This window comes from Schistocerca piceifrons, chromosome 3 (genome assembly GCF_021461385.2).
Source record: "Schistocerca piceifrons isolate TAMUIC-IGC-003096 chromosome 3, iqSchPice1.1, whole genome shotgun sequence".
Taxonomy (NCBI): Eukaryota; Metazoa; Arthropoda; class Insecta; order Orthoptera; family Acrididae; genus Schistocerca; species Schistocerca piceifrons.
The window spans coordinates 106,633,929-106,639,928 of record NC_060140.1 but is presented as its reverse complement, the minus strand read 5'-3'; positions in this window follow the sequence as shown (position 1 = coordinate 106,639,928).

Here is a 6,000-nt window from a genome sequence, read left to right as displayed (position 1 = left end):
ACTTTCTTGCCAAGAAACCGTGACTGTTCTGTGACGAGATGTGACAGCTGATGGGGATGCCGCCCTTTTGAAATGCATTGCAGAATCTTTTGAGAGGATGGGATGGACATGATGTGATGTGATGGTCGGCGTGAATTGGCCTTTATGCTGCCACAAAAATGTTTGGTCATTTGCCAAGTATCAATAAAATAGCAGCAGTCTGAATTGTATGATATGAGCATACTAAATTACTTGCCCTCTACTATATTTTTAAAGTGGATTTTTATATGTCCCAGTACAACATTTAATATCTTACAATGAATATATAGGGCATATCAAACAATAGGCTTGAGATTATTGCATGTTCTGAAGCACTCAATACAATATCGGCCTTTCTTGAACAGTCACTTGACATTTGAATCGCAGTATAGACACACACTGCAAATCAAATGTCAAGTGACTGTTCAAGAAAGGTCGATATTGTATTGAGTGCTTCAGCACATGCGGCAATTTCAAGCCTATTGTTTGATATGCCATACCCTTTGGAATTCTTCAAAATAAATTTGTACAAAACCTCCATGGCCGAAGCTTCATTTATAAATGGAAGACAAGCCCTATATTAATCTATTAAACAATGTAAAAATATATCTAAAAACAAAGATAATTTACCAAATGAAAGCGTTGGTACATTGATAGAAACAAACAATGTAAAAACGTTGATCTCGGCAGCAATAGTTTAATCTGCGAATGTGAGATGACCCGATATTTTTCAAATGATGAAACTGGGGAAAGAACTCATCTTATATTTGTGTAAATAGGGTAATTAATCAACGGATACTCCATTGGGACATAGACCTTTTTCAAGTTTTAGCAGTTTCAGCTGTTTCTTAACACCAGTGGCACTAATACTTATTTCATTCATCTTTTCAGTGGTACAAGAACTGAATTGGAACAATTTTCCTGAGATTTCCTTTGTAAAGGAACATCTGAAAATGGAGTTAAGCATTTCAGCTTTTGGTTTACTATCATGAATTTTAGTTCCTGTCTCATTTTCTAGGGACTGCACACTAACTTTGCTGCCATTAAAAGTCTTTACATACAAGCATAATTTCTTTGGGTTATGTGAAATATCATTTGACAATATTCTGCTGAACACATGATGCACTGTTCTCTTGACAGCCAAATGTATTTCATTCAGTATATATATGTATATATATAATAGAGGGAAACATTCCACACGGGAAAAATATATTTAAAAACAAAGATCATGTGACTTACCATACGAAAGCGCTGGCAGGTCGATAGAAACACAAACAGACACATACATACACACAAAATTCAAGCTTTCGCAACAAACTTTTGCCTCATCAGGAAAGAGGGAAGGAGAGGGAAAGACGAAAGGAAGTGGGTTTTAAGGGAGAGGGTAAGGAGTCATTCCAATCCCGGGAGCGGAAAGACTTACCTTAGGGGGAAAAAAAGGACGGGTATACACCTGCACACACACACATATTCATCCACACATATACAGACACAAGCAGACATATTTAAAGACCAGATAGAGGGAAACATTCCACATGGGAAAAATATACCTAAAAACAAAGATGATGTGACTTACCAAACGAAAGCGCTGGCACGTCGATAGACACACAAACACAAACATACACACAAAATTCAAGCTTTCGCAACAAACTGTTGCCTCATCAGGAAAGAGGGAAGGAGAGGGAAAGACGAAAGGATGTGGGTTTTAAGGGAGAGGGTAAGGAGTCATTCCAATCCCGGGAGTGGAAAGACTTACCTTAGGGGGAAAAAAGGATATATATGATGTGACTTACCGAACGAAAGTGCTGGCAGGTCAATAGACACACAAACAAACACAAACACACACACAAACGTTGAAGATGTATACACACAAAATTCCAGCTTTCGCAACAAACGGTTGCTTCGTCAGGAAAGAGGGAAGGAGAGGGAAAGACGAAAGCAAGTGGGTTTTAAGGGAGAGGGTAAAGAGTCATTCCAATCTCGGGAGCGGAAAGACTTACCTTAGGGGGAAAAAAGGACGGGTATACACTCGCACACACAAACGTATCCATCCACACATATACAGACACAAGCAGACATATTTAAAGACCAAGAGTCTGGGCAGAGACGTCAGTCGAGGCGGAAGTCTCTTCCGCCCCGACTGACACCTCCGCCCAAACTCCAAAGACGAAAGGAAGTGGGTTTTAAGGGAGAGGGTAAGGAGTCACTCCAATCCCTGGAGCGGAAAGACCTACCTTAGGGGGAAAAAGGGACGGGTATACACTCGCACACACACACATATCCATCCACACATATACAGACACAAGCAGACATATTTAAAGACAAAGAGTTTGGGCAGAGATGTCAGTCGAGGCAGAAGTGCAGGGGCAAAGATGTTGTTGAATGACAGGCAAGGTATGAGTGGCGGCAACTTGAAATTAGCGGAGATTGAGGCCTGGTGGATAATGGGAAGAGAGGATATATTGAAGAGCAAGTTCCTATCTCCGGAGTTCGGATAGGTTGGTGTTAGTGGGAAGTATCCAGATAACCTGGACGGTGTAACACTGTGCCAAGATGTGCTGGCCGTGCAACAAGGCATGTTTAGCCACAGGGTGATCCTCATTTCCAACAAACACTGTCTGCCTGTGTCCATTCATGCGAAAGGACAGTTTGTTGCTGGTCATTCCCACATAGAATGCGTCACAGTGTAGGCAGGTCAGTTGGTAGATCACGTGGGTGCTTTCACACGTGGCTCTGCCTTTGATCGTGTACACCTTCCGGGTTACAGGACTGGAGTAGGTGGTGGTGGGAGGGTGCATGGGACAGGTTTTACACCGGGGGCGGTTACAAGGGTTGGAGCCAGAGGGTAGGGAATGTGGTTTGGGGATTTCATAGGGATGAACTAAGAGGTTACGAACTTATCTCTGCCTACGTAGATCAACACCTTCAACCCATTACGTGCAGTCTCCCATCCTTCATCAAAGACACCAACCACTTTCTCGAACGCCTGGAATCCTTACCCAATCCGTTACCCCCAGAAACCATCCTTATAACCATTGATGCCACTTTCTTATACACAAATATCCCGCACGTCCAGGGCCTCGCTGCGATGGAGCACTTCCTTTCACGCCGATCACCTGCCACCCTACCTAAAACCTCTTTCCTCATTACCTTAGCCAGCTACATCCTGACCCATAACTTCTTCACTTTTGAAGGCCAGACATACCAACAATTAAAGGGAACAGCCATGGGTACCAGGATGGCCCCTTCGTACGCCAACCTATTCATGGGTCGATTAGAGGAAACCGTCTTGGTTACCCAGGCCTGCCAACCCAAAGTTTGGTACAGATTTATTGATGACATCTTCATGATCTGGACTCACAGTGAAGAAGAACTCCAGAATTTCCTCTCCAACCTCAACTCCTTTGGTTCCATCAGATTCACCTGATCCTACTCCAAATCCCATGCCACTTTCCTTGATGTTGACCTCCACCTGTCCAATGGCCAGCTTTACACGTCCGTCCACATCAAACCCACCAACAAGCAACAGTACCTCCATTACGAAAGCTGCCACCCATTCCACATCAAACGGTCCCTTCCCTACAGCCTAGGTCTTCGTGGCAAACGAATCTGCTCCAGTCCGGAATCCCTGAAGCATTACACCAACAACCTGATAACAGCTTTTGCATCCCACAACTACCCTCCCGACCTGGTACAGAAGCAAATAACCAGAGCCACTTCCTCATCCTCTCAAACCCAGAACCTCCCACAGAAGAACCACAACAGTGCCCCACTTGTGACAGGATACTTTCCGGGACTGGATCAGATTCTGAATGTGGCTCTCCAGCAGGGATACGACTTCCTCAAATCCTGCCCTGAAATGAGATCCATCCTTCATGAAATCCTCCCCACTCCACCAAGAGTGTCATTCCGCCGAACCTTCGTAACCTCTTAGTTCATCCCTATTAAATCCCCAAACCACCTTCCCTACCCTCTGGCTCCAACCCTTGTAACCGCCCCCGGTGTAAAACCTGTCCCATGCACCCTCCCACCACCACCTACTCCAGTCCTGTAACCCGGAAGGTGTACACGATCAAAGGCAGAGCCACGTGTGAAAGCACCCACGTGATCTACCAACTGACCTGCCTACACTGTGACGCATTCTATGTGGGAATGACCAGCAACAAACTGTCCATTCGCATTAATGGACACAGGCAGATAGTGTTTGTTGGTAATGAGGATCACCCCGTGGCTAAACATGCCTTGGTGCACGGCCAGCACATCTTGGCACAGTGTTACACCGTCCGGGTTATCTGGATACTTCCCACTAACACCAACCTATCTGAACTCCAGAGATGGGAACTTGCTCTTCAATGTATCCTCTCTTCCCATTATCCACCAGGCCTCAATCTCCGCTAATTTCAAGTTGCCGCCACTCATACCTCGCCTGTCATTCAACTACATCTTTGCCCCTGCACTTCTGACTCGACTGACATCTCTGCCCAAACTCTTTGTCTTTAAATATGTCTGCTTGTGTCTGTATATGTGTGGATGGATATGTGTGTGTATGCGAGTGTATACCTGTCCTTTTTTCCCCCTAAGGTAAGTCTTTCCGCTCCAGGGATTGGAGTGACTCCTTACCCTCTCCCTTAAAACCCACTTCCTTTCGTCTTTGGAGTTTGGGCGGAGGTGTCAGTCGGGGCGGAAGAGACTTCCGCCTCGACTGACGTCTCTGCCCAGACTCTTGGTCTTTAAATATGTCTGCTTGTGTCTGTATATGTGTGGATGGATATGTTTGTGTGTGCGAGTGTATACCCGTCCTTTTTTCCCCCTAAGGTAAGTCTTTCCGCTCCCGGGATTGGAGTGACTCCTTACCCTCTCCCTTAAAACCCACTTCCTTTCGTCTTTGGAGTTTGGGCGGAGGTGTCAGTCGGGGCGGAAGAGACTTCCGCCTCGACTGACGTCTCTGCCCAGACTCTTGGTCTTTAAATATGTCTGCTTGTGTCTGTATATGTGTGGATGGATATGTTTGTGTGTGCGAGTGTATACCCGTCCTTTTTTCCCCCTAAGGTAAGTCTTTCCGCTCCCGGGATTGGAATGGCTCCTTACCCTCTCCCTTAAAACCCACTTCCTTTTGCCTTTCCCTCTCCTTCCCTCTTTCCTGATGAGGCAACAGTTTGTTGCGAAAGCATGAATTTTGTGTGTATGTTTGTGTGTCTGTCGACCTGCCAGCACTTTCATTTGGTAAGTCACATCATCTTTGTTTTTTTTTTATATATATATATATATATATTTTTTTTTTGCTTGTGTCTGTATATGTATGGACAGATGTGTGTGTGTGTGTGTGCGAGTGTATACCTGTCCTTTTTTTCCCCCTAAGGTAAGTCTTTCCGCTCCCAGGATTGGAATGACTCCTTACCCTCTCCCCTAAACCCACATACTTTCATCTTTCCCTCTCCTTCCCTCTTTCCTGACGAAGCAACTGTTGATTGCGAAAGCTTGAAATTTTGTGTGTTTTTTTATTGTGCCTATCTACCAGCGCTTTCCCGTTTGGTAAATTATGGAATCTCTGTTTATTTAATATATATAAAGATGATGTGACTTACCAAACGAAAGTGCTGGCAGGTCGATAGACACACAAACAAACACACAAAATTCAAGCTTTCGCAACCAACGGTTGCTTCGTCAGGAAAGAGGGTAGGAGAGGGAAAGATGAAAGGATGTGGGTTTTAAGGGTGAGGGTAAGGAGCCATTCTAATCCCGGGAGCGGAAAGACTTACCTTAGGGGGAAAAAAGGACGGGTATACAATCTCGCACACACACACATATCCATCCACACATATACAGACACAAGCAGACATATTCAAAGGCAAAGAGTGGGGGCAGAGAAGTCAGTTGAGGCGGAAGTGCAGAGGCAAAGATGTTGAATGACAGGTGAGGTATGAGTGGCGGCAATTTGAAATTAGCGGAGATTGAGGCCTGGTGGATAATGGGAAGAGAGGA